Source organism: Hetaerina americana, unplaced genomic scaffold (assembly GCF_022747635.1).
Source record: "Hetaerina americana unplaced genomic scaffold, ioHetAmer1.1.p SCAF_7, whole genome shotgun sequence".
NCBI classification, from domain to species: Eukaryota; Metazoa; Arthropoda; class Insecta; order Odonata; family Calopterygidae; genus Hetaerina; species Hetaerina americana.
This window is the reverse complement of record NW_027287316.1, coordinates 79,186,367-79,202,995: the sequence shown is the minus strand read 5'-3', so window position 1 is coordinate 79,202,995 and position 16,629 is coordinate 79,186,367. Positions and strand designations below refer to the sequence as shown.

At 43.5% G+C, this 16,629-nt stretch overlaps 1 non-coding gene across 1 annotated transcript; it reads right to left on the bottom strand.

Moving 5' to 3' along the window:
• Nucleotides 1–13,274: 13,274 nt before the first annotated feature.
• Nucleotides 13,275–13,356, bottom strand: TRNAS-GCU (transfer RNA serine (anticodon GCU)). Its single transcript has one exon. It is a non-coding gene; the product is annotated as a tRNA-Ser (tRNA).
• Between the last annotated feature and the right edge of the window lie 3,273 nt (nucleotides 13,357–16,629).

Below are 16,629 nucleotides of genomic sequence, written 5' to 3'. Positions count from 1 at the left end.
TGTGGTTTATTTTTGGTGTAGGGGAGAAGGATAGGCCTTTCCTAAGAAAGGATATTTCATTGTCTGAAAGCAATTCTGCCTCACTATCTTCTCTTCCTATCCCTTCACACGCCAATTCCCACAACCTTTCATTCGACCAGTGTTTTGCTCTTACCATCCCAGAATCCCTACCTGATTCAGCCACCAATATAGAGGTGAGAACTCGTGAATCCGCCTACATATTAGCTTTCCGTTCTTTCAAAATTCCCACCCTTACCCGCCATCTTTAATTTCCCTCCCAGCATTCCCTCCACACCTCCCCTCCCCGCCCATACCTCTTTCCCCTCTCCACAGCAACAGCATATTTTCAGTCTCACTTGAAGAAGGCCTCTAAGAGGGCCGAAAGCTCGAACAAATTTACCGTGTGAGTGTTCTTTTAAATGTTGTTATTCTATTATATTTGTGCTATATTGTGTCAGCCCATTATATATATATATATATATATATATATATATATATATATATATATATATATATATATATAAAATAATAATATGTACACATGCATGCATACATATATATATTCATGCATAAATGCATATATGTATGTATATAGAGCATTATATTTTCTATTTCCCCTGTTATCTCATCTGAACTACATCTCCCTTAATTTATCCCGCTGATTTATTTCCATTTTCTTCTTCGTAATACCTTTCCATCTATTTCCCCTTGCATTATATTCTTCACAAATTCATTTTGTCTGAATGTAAGTCAAATCCTTCTATTCCTTAATAGATTCTTCTTTCCCTCAAGTGTTCCATTTGGTCTTTTCCTCCCCTACTTTTCCGCAGACCTCTTCATATCTCTCTCTGTCAATCAGTCCATTTGATCTTCACCTGCAGCACCAAGTACCCAAGGCTTCTATCCTCCTCTGGTCTGCATCTTCATGGTTCCCTGCAAGCTACCACCAGGATGTGTACGTGTGGTAGGGGACGATTACAAATCACAAATGGAACGCCAAAATTAAATTTCGAATAAATGTTAGTGTATCATTCTTCTGGTTCACCTCTTCGATCCATACGATGTCATACACACTTAATTAAATATTAAATTTCTTACATAAATTGGAAGGAAGTCTCTTTAGCAGTGATTTTGAAATGTGTCATTACCCCCATTTTACTACGGTAGGAGAGATCATGTGTATAAAATTAGAGAGATTAAGTGCAAACAGGTAGATTAAAGGTGTCATCATTTTTCCCACGAAAGATAAGGGTTTAGAATAGCGTTGTTCCACCGCGCGCGCGCATCGGGTAAAGCTGTTTTGGTGTCATGGGTGGTCTGTTGTATAGCCACCCCCTGCCACACACCCTAGTGGTGACTTTAAGGACCCTATGTATATTATCTACATCTACGCAATACCCCGCAAGCTGCCGAAAGGGGGCGTGGTGGGGGGTGTTAGGTCACCACCCGTAATAAGGAATAATGTCATATGCAAAATCAACACAAACATGCAAAACTACAACGACAGCAGCGCATACACTCGTGCAAAAATCCCTTCTACCAACACTCATGCAAACACATATAACATAAACCAAAAAACAACTGCACCCCAGCATGCAGCACGAAAGCCATCCAACAACACGCAAGCCAGGACACAACAAGCAAGAATGCGAAACTCCAATACCACATGAACATGCATCACAAAACGTTTATTATAAAAATAAGAAAAATACTTAAGGCGAGGTACAGAGCCTTATTATATCGACTTAAGAAAAATAATGTCTCAACAAGGGGTAATATCTACAGCTAATTATTTTAACATTATTGCAAGTATTTCTGCCAGACTTGGGGATTTTTTAACCTTAATACTACGTAGCTGCTGTTCTATTTCTTTCTTCCTCAGTGCTATTTCTCTCATATGTCCTCCCGGGATCGTTTGGTGCGTCCATGGCTTCAATTCATACGCTATGGAAAAACATGTTTAAATATTTCTCTTTTCACGCAGTCTGTAACGATTTAGATGTTTTCTCCCTTCCAAGAATATACAATTGAACTTCTACCTTTGATTTCTCTAACGTAAAACCACAATGAGTGCACGGCCATGGCACCTTGGGCACTCCTGCCTTAGCTAAAAAGCTGGTAGAAGGGCTCCAGGTGATGAGTTTTAGGACACCAGACTTAAGAATAGTTGATAATTGCCCTGTTTATTTCACCGAGATTTTTTTTACCTATCCCTCACCCCTCAAAACACCCTCCCTCCTTCTCTCTCTCTCTATCCCTTCTCTTTCCACCTGGTGCTTGAACTCCCTGCCACACACCTTATTTGTGGGTAATTGTGTAGATATAGATGTACCGTCGACTGCTAAGTGCATTCCAAATATTAGGTCCTCCTGCAAAGTCTTCCAAATTCTCGACTCGCATTCAGGGTGTGAAGCCTGACCAACCCGAAAGACTTTAATTCTTTTCCCTTCGAATTCGTCCCTACCCCTTATTCGTTTGATGGACCCCACCTTTCCCTTGGGGCAGATGAGCTCCCACGCCCCGTTCGGCATTGGCCGAGGGGCGGAGAGGGCGCCGTTGCCTTAACAACTTGATTCCAGGAGAGTAGCGGCGGACGATGGCGCTCCAAGGGGGCCCATGAACGCCCCCACCTTTTTGTTTGCTCCCAAAGACACACTCTCTCTCAAGCCCTTCGGCTGGTTACAGCAAAGGAGATGCCTGCTTCCGAGAATTGCCGATGAGAATGATTCCCTTGCTTACCCGGCAAGTGCTCGATTTGTGCGGAGATAGGAGAGCGAGCGATAACAAGGCCTCAAGGCCATCGCTGTTTGCTCGAGGCACGCACTGGGGTGTCTCCAGATAGACACACCAATCGCCCTACGTCGTGCAGACATTGAAAGCGTCACTGGTAACCGCTGGTATGGGGTTCCATTTCATCTTCTTATATATGTATATATATATATATATATATATATATACATAATAATGAGACGGCACAATAAAAGACAAATAGAATAGCAACATTTAAAATGACACACGGTAAATTGTTCGAGCTTTCGGGCCTCTCAGAGGCCTTGAAGATTGAAGAAGGCCTCTGAGAGGGCCGAAAGCTCGAACAATTTACCGTGTGAGTGTCCTTTTAAATGTTGCTATTCTATTTGTGTTCTATTGTGCCGCCCCAATATTGCGCCGCTCGCGTGGGTTTTTCCGTACAATCGTTATATATATATATATATATATATATATATATATATATATATATATATATATTACGATTGTACGATAAATATTTTGGCATTTATTTAACGAGGGATCTCGGGTGGGGAGTCCAAGTAGATAATTTGACACGGAAGGCATTTAAAGTATTGCATTGGGTGATGAAAAATTTAAAAGTAAGTAGAGTAGCCAAAAAAGAAAAAGCATATAAGGCACTGTATATATATATATATATATATATATATATATATATATATATATATATATATCCTAGAATACTACTCCATAGTATGGGATCCATATGAGGTGGGACAACTTAAAAAGATCTAAGATTAAAGAAGAAAAAGTTCAAATAAAGGCAGAGTAAATTGAGAAAAACTAATGAGTATGTTGAAGAAAATAGGAATAAATTGGAGGGATAGGAGGCTAATCCGCAACCTGCACATGTCTCAGACTACTCAGGTGCAGGTGGGGAACGGGGAGTCCAGATGGGCAGTGTTAAGTAGAGGTGTAAGGCAGGGTTGCCCATTATCACCGTTGCTGTTCACCCTTTACGTAGAGGAAATGATTAAAGAGGAATGAGAAGAGCTGGAGGTAGGAATAAAAGTAGGCGGGAAATTCGTAAAATCATTTAGGCTCGCTAATGACCAACCTTTAGTTTGTCAGTCGGCAAAGGGGTTGCAAGCATTGGTAATGACCAACCCCTGTCTCCTGTACCAAGTGTTGGTAATGACCAACCCCTGTCTCCTGCATAACTCAACTGCTTTCTTACCGCGGTCATTCCTCGTGCATAAACCGTAGTCCCCGACCTCGTCACCATCTCTTCCTTCGCCTACCATCGCATTCCAATCCCCCATCACTATCAAATGTTTCCCTGCAGGAACACACGTGATTATGTCCTCTAACTGATCGTACATCCTATCGATCTCTTTTTCTTTGTGGTTGCTCGGTGGCATGCATACCTGAATAATAACCAAGTTCGTCGGTTCTGCTTTTATCTCTACTAGTAGAATTCTATCCGTTACCTGCTCAATGTTGACTACGCTTCTTCCTAACTCTTCATTTAATACTTTAGCAACCCCTCGTTGGCTCTCGTCCCCGTCGCTGTATATTATTCTAGAGGCAGAGAGTACTCTTCAGCCTTCAAAAACCCTGTGTTTTCAATGTGTGGATTTCACGATTCGTTTTCGGATAAATAAATGTAAGCGAGCCACACTCTTCGCCTTCGAAACTAGCTTTTGGGTGGATCGCCCGATCTTTCCGATCTTTCATTGGAATTTGAATTTGGGGTGGTCACAAAGGGTTGTGTATTTGAGGGGGAATAGGGATGAGATCCCCCTACGGAGCGTCACCGATTATTCTGGATGCTGCTTTCTGCGCGCGAGGGAGGGGGCAGCGTGGGTGGAAGGGGAATGCTGGGAGTGAGGATGCAGTGCCCAGCGGTGACTAGACGCGTCAACCATGAAGTTCAACACGACCCTCCGATGATGGCGTCATCTGCGCATGCGCGCTTCCTTTCCCCGCGCGAGATTCGACGGAAGAATCGGGGGTGAGCACGGCAGCCGCGCACGTCTCCCGGGGCGACCGGGTTGCGTCGGGCACCGAACGCCCCGGATGAGAGGAGGCGGCGCTAATGGCGACCGCATAACTATTAGAAATGCACCGACTACGAGGTTCGAATTCCGAAATCGACCTCATTTATCAAGCGAATCAGTCGAAAAATTCCGTGTTTTCGTTCGCGGTTGAGGCACCTTCGTTACTTTGACGGCCTTCGCCATTTCGCTATGCTGACTGAAATCATCCCCAGGTAAAAAGTGTCGGAATCTTTGCAAGCCATTGGGATCTTGACCCTACGACTACCCCCTCCCACTCACCCTCAAGCTGCTTGCAGCGTTGGGTCACATATATATATATATATATATATATATATATATATATATATATATATATATATATATATATATATATATATACTACCTTGATCAAAAATTTCCCGGAATTTATTCAGAAAATTAAAAATACAAGTTTATTCATCTAAATCTATATTGTCCCCTTCAAAGTAATCCCCATCGACTGCAACACACTTATGCCAGCGCTTGATCCAATCCTCGAAACATTTTTTTATATTCGGTTTTCGGTATGTCCATCAGTGCTTCCTGCGATTTTTCCATTACTTCCTCTCGGCTGCTAAAACGCGTTCCCCGTAATGGTTTTTTAACTCGATTGAACAGAAAGAAGTCACAGGGAGCCAAATCAGGTGAATTCGGTGGCTGTTGGATGGTATTTGTTGCATTTTTCGTCAAAAAATTACGAATAATGATAGCACTGTGCGACGGTGCGTTATCATGGTGCAAAATCCACAAGTCTCACGGACGTGAATAATAATGTATAACACTTAGCACTAGTGGACACAGACAAAAACACAGAAACACACAAAAAATAGTGAGTCTCTTTTTTGTGTGTTTCTGTGTTTTTGTCTGTGTCCACTAGTACTAAGTGTTATACATTATATATATATATATATATATATATATTTATTTATTTATGTACACATTTCCCTCCCTGGACTACAACCTTGACGTGGTGGAAGGGCTTGTGCGTTCCGATGACCCCTAGAGCTCTACTGGCGGGAGTAATAGTAATTACTCCTGGTAGGGTCACCCATGCCAGATAGGTCGAAGGTTAGGAGCCAGACGAAAGGTAGTCCACGCAGCGTCTGTTCCTCAGTGAGGTGGCTGCAATGGCGTCTGACCCCAGTGGGGCGGCCAGTAAGTGATGGTGTCACGTTAAAAACAATATTGAGGAAGGCAACGGGAAACCACCTCAATTTACATTCCCAAGATTAACAGAGATTTTGAGTCCTGGCAACTACGGGGCTCGGCCCAATCGGCCATGTGTCGTGCCCGGCAGCGGGGGAGGCAAGGCTTCCGCGGTCGTCATCCCACGAAACCCTTGCAAGGGAAAACCAGCACCAGCAGGACAGAAGACGCAGGAGAAGAAGACCACATTAGTTAGAATAGGAACGTGGAATGTTAGGACAATGGTGAGGACAGGGAAATTGGAGAATGTTAAGCGAGAGATGGGCAGGGGAAATATAGATATTTTAGGTCTATGCGAGGTGAGATGGAAGGATAGCGGGGATTACTGGAGTGATCAGTATAGAATAATATACAGCGGCGGGGACGAGAGCCAACGAGGGGTTGCCATAGCATTAAATGAAGAGGTAGGAAGAAGCGTAGTCGACATAGAACAGGTAACGGATAGAATACTACTAGTAGAGATAAAAGCAGAACCGACGAACTTGGTTATTATTCAGGTATATATGCCACCGAGCAAACATTAGGAAGAAGAGGTTGATACGATCAGTTAGAGGACATAATTGCATGTGTTCCTGCAGGGAAACATTTGATAGTGATGGGGGGCCAATGCTAATCCTCTCCTACTCGCCTGCGGTCATACCTATTTTGATCTTTAATGGTACGAGGAAAAAACGACATTTCAAATCGGCACATTTGACTAAATATCTCTCTGGTTTTATCTACGCAATCTGATCTATCATAGTCATTCGGGGCCTATCATATGCCTTTCAGATACTCAGATACCTGCCTCAAATGTACGCGGTTAATATAACCTGTTTTTAAACCTACGGGCAACTAGTGGCTCCCATTCTAATTCTTCCATTGGACAAATTGAGAAGCTTCAGGCGTGATGTGGTGGAAGTCGAACATAATTAATAAATGATGGTAGCACTTTTCCACTAGATAATTTTTTTATTTTACGACCAGATTTTGATGTGTTACATCATAATAAGGTCATGATGATGATGTAATACACCGACACCCGGTCGCAAAATATAAAAAAATTTATATAGTGGAAAAATACGACGATCAGTTATTCACTCTCTTCCAATAGTGTTGTGACATTGCTACCTCGTTCATTGCCACTTTTCACAAATTTGGCTCCTCTACGTTGTACTCGATCTAGATCCAAAATTAAGCCTACCTCTTAAAGATCCCATGCACCCGCAGCATACTCTAGATGGAACCTAACTAACGTGAAATAACTAAGCTCCTCGACCCTTTTATTACAATTCCCAAGTTTTTATGAGTCCAGTTTTTCACAATTCCAACATGCCTTCTTACCGCGTCCAACAACCCCCTCTCCTCTCCGTTCCCCTCCCGCTTGACCATTAGCACCTCGTCCGCGGCCTTGTCAACTCCACCCCTTCCTCCCATTATCCCTCTCTCCACACATTTTCTCTGAGTTCTTCGGATTTCTCCTCGAAACTCACCGCCACCCCACGACATTTTCAATACATTTTACTCTCTCTTCCTCTCTGTTCCACTTATCCTCTCCATTCTTCTCCGTTCACCCATATCTAAAAAGGCGCCGAACTGAGCTCGCGTTCTTACCTCATAGAGACCAGGTTTCGGACGCATTCATCAATGTGCTCCATGTTATGAATCTTCTCTTATCCTTCCTTGGCATATCTGTCGTCAATTGCCATCTTGAAAATATTTTTTGGGCAACTCGCAAATAATTCTGCGACTACCACTTCAATCTTTATTCAAAAAGCTGTTCATGCAGATGAAACTACTGCAAAACATCTATTTTATTTTTGCCAATCCTTCCATCATCACGTCGAGAAACGAGGAAGGTGTGAAATCGCAAATTTTTTTTTCATCTTAATATTTAGAGGACTGAAGCTCTTCTTCCGTGAGATAAAAAACTTATCTCGACTGAATATTCAGTTAAGTATCATAAGTCGAAGTGATTTTAAATTAATAGTGTTTATTTTAATATTTCATCACATTACAACCGACTTTCCGGCAAGGCTGGATTTTTTTCTAACAGAAAGAAGAATATATAATTTGTCCCTACCTTAGGATATCCCTGGAAGCGAAGGGGTCGGCAAGGGTACGAGGAAGGCGAACAAGCAGCCCCGACCCCCCCCCGTCCCCCCCGCGACCCCGACGGCGAATCGGGTCGGTCTTCAGTCGGTCACATCGCCACAGCCGCACTCAGCGCCGCTCCAAACCGTTCGCTCTCCCTCCCTCTCTCTCTCTCAGCTGTCTCCTCCCTCCCACAATGCCTTGCGTCACATGCACGCACAGCCACACGCAAGCACACGATCGCACAAAGCGTCAATTGGCATAACGAGCATTCAAACATTGGTTTCCTGGTCCCTCTCCCTCTCTCTGTCGCCCCCCCCCCCGAATCCCCCTCCCGAAGGCCAACGACACTGCGAGCCACCTCTCGATCCGCTCCCGCCTCCGCCCCCTTCCTCCCCCCCTAATCCGTCGCCCCTCTCTGGACCCCCAAAGGCGATCGTAGCCTCCACCCCTCCCATACGTCCTCCGCCCAATATTTCGACGTGCGGTGAAAATCCTCCTGCGTTGCATCGTGATTACCTCCATTGAACTGAGACATACGCAATTCACACTTTTCCCTAATCACTTTGGCGAACTTAGTTCTCACCTCGGCCAAGTCCCATTCATTGCGCTCATTAATGCCGGTCAGTTATGTCCACGCCTGCGATAATCTCTGAGATATTAGTCGCAAATATGTCGAGTGTACGATACCGTTGCCTTACCTCGGGTCGGCGATTCAACTAATTGTTATAACGAGATTGTTTGAAATTAATTGCAATTTTCGGTCGGCACTCAGGCTAATAGTCGCTCCAATCAATTGACGCTAGTTTAAATTAACTAGGACAATTATTAAAATAATGCTATTTTTCAAGCTGGGCTGTGATTTGAGAATGCTGAGAACGTCAATAATGGAGCCAGCAGGCCTGTGGAACCAACCCGTTAGCATGTTTCTTTGGCGAGTCCCATTCACTATTCACAGTCTGATCTCCAACTATTGTCGGCTACGAAAAAAGGTATTTGCAGAGCATTTTAATGACAATGATTAACCTACTCCACCATCTATTTTATTGTTCTTATCCCGCACAGACTCTTCATCACTTTTGGGCTTTACAGACATTACCACTATATTCAATACCCTCGGTAAACTAATTTTATGTATACAGAACTATATCAGCAATTGTGATCTGGAAACTGCGTTCCACATCTAATGTCTTATTTCTGGTTACCGCGGAATTTTAATGTGATAACATTAAGACAATATTTCTTTGTAAAGGTGTGGATATCTTGGGAAAAGCTCTACTTTTAGCATTGAGTTGGTTAATGACTTGTGTCACAAGGGTCGTATCAAGTCTGAAAGCTTTTCAAAGATTTCTTTTCTTCTTACAATTAAATACGATGTGATTTGACCATCCGTCTAACCTACCCTCTTCTCTAAAAACTCCGAACGCGTTCATGTGCCCTATCGCCCGACAGCGTTTGAGCCTGTTTGGAGGTGGGGATGGCATTGGCCCCCGCACATGTCGCTCCACTCCGTCTTTCCACCCCAAAGACCTCCGTCCAATGCTCTCCTCCTATGGAGAGCGGCCACACCTTCATCGGAAGACATAGGCCTCGATCCACTAATCGCTTCCTGCAGCCGGGCGACCCCGTGGAGCCGGAAGCACACTACGTACGTACATCGCATACCCAATAAGAAAGATTTGGCCCCGGGACATACAGGGTTCGTCCGGAAAATAAGTGTACTGACTTCTGGGCTGGGCGCGCCGCTCCAGGCGCGCCCAGCACCGCTCTGACGGGCTGCGATTGGAGGGGGGTATGTTGGCAAGCGACGCTGAAAAAGGCAGTCGGCTCTGAGCTGTGGTGTAGTGAGGAGCTCTGTTAACGCGAACCTCCACGCTCGACCCACGTCACGGAACGCGATGCCGAAGTTTTTGGAGCAGCGTTATTCCATCAAATTTGCGGTAAAGCTTGGGAAATCGTCTACCGAAACTGTCGGTATGATTAACCAGGCTTACGGGGAGTCAGCCATGTCCAGAAACATGATCTTTCGGTGGCACAAGATGTTCGTGGAGGGCAGAGAAGAAGTCGACGACGTGTCTTCGAGAGGTTCCCGATGATGCCTTCGCGGGAGCGTTCCAGGAATGGGAACGCCGCTGGAACAAGTGTATCGACTCACAAGGGTCCTATTTTGAGGAATATTAGCTTAAGATATGTAAAAGTGCAATAAATTTTTTTTCCTGAGCTCAGTACACTTATTTTCCGGACGAACCACTGTATCACGAACGAACTGTATCACACAATTCCACTAGTCTACCGCACTCCCTATTGAAATGAAACTTGATGGATACTCTGAGCCCTTTTAGCAAACTATAGTTACGAATTAAATATCTTTTCGATACCAAATGATCCAATTCAAACGATTCTAAACCCGGCGTAGGGTCCCAATTTCCGCGGTTAAGGTTCTAAATCCCATTACTTTAATACGAAGTCCTTTCGGAAGTGTCCCCTGACGTCATAGAATGTCATATTTTCCACGTGCATTCCTGTCATGCTTTGGCTTGGAGGATGTTTCCTTTTCGAGAGAGGTCCACATTACATTTGCCAACTCAATTGGACTGCTGCAGCATCCGAGGACGACCACCGCTGATGGCGGTCCTCCTCCTCCTCGTCCCCCCCCACCACACTCCCGCGTCATTATGTTGTGCCCCCCCTCCCTCCTGGGTGACGTCAGCACCCCACCCCTCCTCGCCCCCTCCAAGGACGACACACACTCCTCCCTCGGAATAGTAATTGAATGGGATTCCAGCGAGTCATCTCTCCACCCCCTTCCCATCCATCCACACGTCTCCAATGTTACGGCTCAGACACACACGCACAGACGCGCTAGGGGCACCAACCAGTGCGGGGTGTCGACACCCCTGCTGGTGCACTCCTCTCCCTGGGGCGATCGGGTGCACCAATGAATGGTTCATTCCGACGGACATCTGCACCTAAGGGGGCTCTATTTGACTCGCCACCAATGAGCGCGTCTCCACACAAGAGCACGTTGCGTCAAAAATTGAGTCGGTTGACAGAGGCAGAGGGTCAAGTCAAAAAAGCATCGAATAAAAACAAGAATAAGTGTATGAAGAGCATCAATAATTGACGGGATCAATTCAATGGAAGGTCATATCACCATAACTGTAAAGTTCTACATCTGCATCCACGAAATACATCTGCCGTAGGGGCGCATGGCGGGGGGTGTTAGGGCACCACCCGAAATTAAGTAAGAAAAAAAAACGCATACAAAAGCCACAATTTATACCATCCGCCAAAAAACATGGCATACTTTCATGCAAGAACATTTACACTGCACACACATGTAAACAATTAGACTACCAACTAACATACGCATGCACCTGCAAGTATACCTAACATCTTTGCAATGTTTCATTTTGTTCCGACTTGTAAATTCAATGTTTTTAATATTTCCAAAGTGACTTCGGTTCCTGGCTGCTATGATTTCTGATTGTTCGAGGAAAGAATGAGTATTGGCATCTATCTGTGCTGGGATCTATCTCCCTTATTTTATCTTTGTGGTCTGATCTACCTAAGTAGTTCTAATATCTCCCTGTCAATTCCACGCGACTTGCAAAAATGTATGTAAATATTATTGCACCAAAATGACGCATCATATTTAACAGGTGATCCGACGACGGACGTGTTTTGATTGAGCACAGAACTCGTGGAGAAGTATTCGCATCAGACAAATCGGAACTCAGTGGTCACCGTCGAGTTCTTCATGAAAACGAAATGCATGACGTGATTTAAATAATTATGATAAAAAAGAAACATGAACGGTTTTTTCATGGTGCACACCCCCTGAAACCAGCATAGGCTCCGTAACCACGCCCAAAACCTAACTCGAGGCTCAAAAAATTACTAATTTATTAGGCGATTTAACCCATGTTTTGGATTGAATCTTCCTCCAGCATGTATACAAGTTTGCACGTTTTTTCATACAATTCTAATAAATATGTTTCCCTTTTCCATTCCTCTCTCATATCCTCCATTATCACCTACCCTACTTTGGTGCTTGAACCCCCTCCACACACCTTTTTGATGGATCGCGGGGTGATAACGTCGACATCGAAACCCAGGCACCAAAACTCTTCCGGAAGTAATAACTGTGCAATAGTTCAGGCGATATTTGCCTCCCCTAGATATTATTAGGCTTTACTGTGGTTGAAACAATGGGGAAAATGATGATTCCTGTGAAGCGCTTCCTAATATACGAATACAACTGGCGTATATACATACATTGTATAAAAAACCATAAACACAGTGATCAACCCGAAGGTCGGTTTAGTAGGTGATGGTAGAGATCACCCAGTACTAAGCCCTATACGGCGTGTGAAAATTCACACATCAGGGTAGGAGGCCAGTTCCTTTCCCTGTGCCGGTTATGGTTTCCCAGGGAGATCTGGTACCCGAAAATTCACATAGCTTGGGTGGAGCTGCAGGTGCCCAGAGTGCCTTTCCATGGAATCGAACCCGGGACCCTCCGGTCAGCAGTCCAATGCTCTACCCTCTGGACTCCTGCCATCCATATATATATATATATATATATATATATATATATATATATGTATATATATAGCAGCGCAACGCTCTACCCCCGGTAATATATATACTCTCGTTCGTTAAAACCATTTACACTGCCAACAGACATGTAGTGCTAAACAGGAAAAATATTTCCACATAAAATAACCGAGGCATCAAAAATAAAAGTTCAAATATGGAACAGAATTTTTTAGTACAAAGGCAAACGTCGATTTTCGTCTACATATACCCTGCAAGTGAACGGGAAGGCGTGTGGCAAGGGAAACATTGCAACAGAAAGTTCTACAGCTTACAGAATATATATATATATATATATATATATATATATATATATATATATATATGGCAAACTAAGAAGATTTTTTTAAAAATATTCAGTGAAATTACGGTTAATTAATAAAAACTAACTAAGACAAACAGTGCCATGTGATTATTTACTTAATTTTCGCGTATTCATCGACGCTCACTCTGCCTCAGGGTGACAGTCAAGGCCAGCAGCTTACACTTGATATAACTAATTGGATGATGTCATATAATGGACAGCCGTAGAACACTTGAAACTGGTTGACGTTTTATTTAAGCGTTACCTCACCGCGAGCAAAAATACGACGAGGATGGGATTCGAACCCACGCGTGCAGAGCACATTGGATTAGCAGTCCAACGCCTTAACCACTCGGCCACCTCGTCCTCTGTTGAGTAAAATATAATTAAGCTGTTAATTGAGTTTGCGGTGAGAGGACGAGGTGCTGATCAGGTTCAAGTGTACTCCATTATCCCTCCAGAAATCCCAGTGTCCTCACTTGACTCGTAACCTCAGTCACTAATGGCCACAGTTTATCTCTGCTTTCTGCGTACGAGGCCTGTCCATGCTATGCCATGCCTATCCATCTCCGTTATGCTATTAAAAATACACTGGAATTGATACTGGCAATTTATTATTTTCATGTCAAAATTACATATCTCTGCCATTTTTATAAATACTTAACAAACAGATTTGAACATTTGTCATATCTTTGGACCAGTTTTCAAATTCCTTTAGCATAAAATTTTTCCGACTGAGAACACAGCCAACCGATGACTGCAACTTGAAGTTTCTCGTCGAGATGAGCACAAAAGCATTCAGTAGCCTAAATTTTCATTCGTGTTTCCATGCATCAAAGTCTTGAGGAAATCTGTGGAAAACTTTCTAAATATTTCAGATATCGTAAAACGTCGGTTTTCACGAATTTTTTCATCAATTTTCAAGAGTAGTTCATTGCTCACCACAGACGGGCGGCCACTTGTATCATCATCATCGGCATTTAAACGAATGACAAACACTGACGCACAACTCTTGTCACTCATCACCTTTGGTCCGTCCAGAGCAGCAATTTCCCAATGATGACTTTCAGCAGCTTTGAAGATTTTTTAATCAGTAAAACCTTATCACTGAACGGGCTTCACGTTTGGCGGGAATTTCAATTTTACTGTTCATTTTGACTCGCCATCGTAAACGAACGGTAAGCGGCGCGACTTTCCAACCACTGCAGCTCGAGGCGTACTGACTTACCGTATGGGTCAATACAGCGACCAATTGGCTTCCTCCACTACTTCCGAAAACGGAGGTTACTTTCTAGACACGCCACGAAGATAGACAACTATACACTACCCCGGAAGTCCGTAAAGAGGGGACAGGTGGTGTTAGTTCAATAGATACTCCACTTCCACACTAGTTCTATTTTTTCGTATAAAAAGAACTATTTTATGATGTGAAATTTTCGCTTATTTTTGACTAAAGTTTCCACCAAGGTGTATTTAAATAAGCACGTTTTGTGTAGTTTTTTTTGGTAAATGTTTTTTCCCTTCCTTTCCCTTATCCCTTACCTGTCACACCTGGTTCTTGCACCCACTGCCATACACCTCTTTGGTGGGTCGCGGAGCACTTATGTAGAAGACTACCACGCACCCAATGCACCCCGCGATCCTAAAACAGGGCATTCATGCAGGAACCGTATTGCATATTACATGTATAATACTAATTGTAATTACTGCACTCACTACAATAAGAACAGGGTGGGTCCGGGAGGACCCCAGTAATTATAGGTCAATATCGCTCACCTCCATCTCCTGTAAGATTTTTGAGCACATCATTGTTAGTTCCATAATGAGGTACCTCGATAGCCAAGATTTATTGATAAATAACCACCACGGGTTCCGTAAAGGTAGATCCTGCGAAACTCAACTCGCACTCTTTGTTCATGATATAATGCATTCCGATGAAAGTAATATTCCAGTTGATGCGATATTTCTAGATTTTAAAAAAACTTTTGCTAAAGTCCCTCATTGTAAGTTACTCGCGAAGTTGGAAACTTATGGAATACACGGGAGTGTTATATGCTGGATTAGACAATTTGTAAAAAATCGTGTTCAAGCAGTCGTCCTGGACGGTGTATCATCCGATACGGTCCAGGTCACGTCGCGTGCACCACAGGGAAGTATCATAGGCCCCCTCTTGTTTCTTATTTACATAAATGACCTCAGCGCCGTGGTTAATAGCAGGCTCCGTCTTTTTCCTGACGATGCGTTGATTTATGGGGACATTCGAAGTCGCGAAGACAGAGTCACGTTAGCTAACGACCTAAATGCAATCCAGACTTGGTGCGATGCATGGCAATTGGAATTAAATTTGAAAAAATGCGTAGTAATACATTTTTGGGAAAAGAGTAACACTCCCCATTTAGTTACAAAGTGAAACAAACAGAAATCGCGAGGGTAGATTTCTTTACTTGGGTGTAACAATTACTCACGATCTGTCCTGGGGAAAGCACATACGGGAAATATGCGGTCGTGCTAATAAAAATTGGGATTTGTAAAAAGAGTGCTGGGTAAATGTGACGAAAAAGTGAAGGAACGATGTTTTCTTGCCCTAGTCAGGCCCCATCTAGAGTATGCTGCCAGTATATGGGATCCTCAAGAGATAAATTTAATTTCGGAATTGGATTGAGTTCAGCGGAGGGGGGCTAGATTTGTCAAAAATTGTTATGACCAACGCAGTAGCGTAACTACTTTGCTAGAAAATTTAGGCTGGGATACCCTTACACAGCGGCGTTTACAATATAGATTAAACTTATTAAAAACATTTAAAGATGGGTCCTTTTCCGATGGCATCAAGAACATAATACGAACCCCAACGTATTACGGGCGGATGGATGACGAATATAAGATTAGAGAGATTGACTGCAAGACAGACAGGTTTAAATGGTCATTTTTTTCCATGAACAATAAGAGACCAGAATGCTTGTAATCGAAATCCCCCAGGAGTCGGCTCGACACAATAAGTATTAACCTACAAGGTAGCGACTGCGCATGGTTATATGATTATATTTATATATTTTTTTTGCAGATTCCCCTTACCTTTCCCCATCCATTTGAAAAAGCCTAACCCCCTCATCCCTTACCATTTCCTCCTGGTGCTGCACCCCCTGCCACACATCTTTCTGGTGGCTTGCAGGGTATTGATTTAGATGCAGATGAACAGTAATAAGGATCTCTAGTAAAAAAATGGCGGCCTTACGTACAACACAGCCAACAACTATCATGCAGGATGGACTATTGTCAAATGAATAATGACAAGTACCAACTTATCCATCCACACGACCTCCCGACCTAAAGGTGCGTGGTTGGAGGTCTATAAGATGCAAGCGGTGAAGAAGTGAGTCGAGGGCAAATGTAACTTTCATGTTCCTCACTAATCTCGCCAGTGCCCACTCATTTTCTTCATTCTCTCCCTGCCCCCCGCCCCCGCCCCTCGTACTATTTTCGCGAATAGTGCACGGGAAAAAGGGATATTTAAATGCATCCGTTCCGCAGCATATCGCTCTTATTTCGTATGACGATTGTATGCCCTGCTTACGTAATTGGGGAACTCTGAATTACAGTTGGATGTAAAACCACGCAATCGATACATTTGCCATTCTTTTA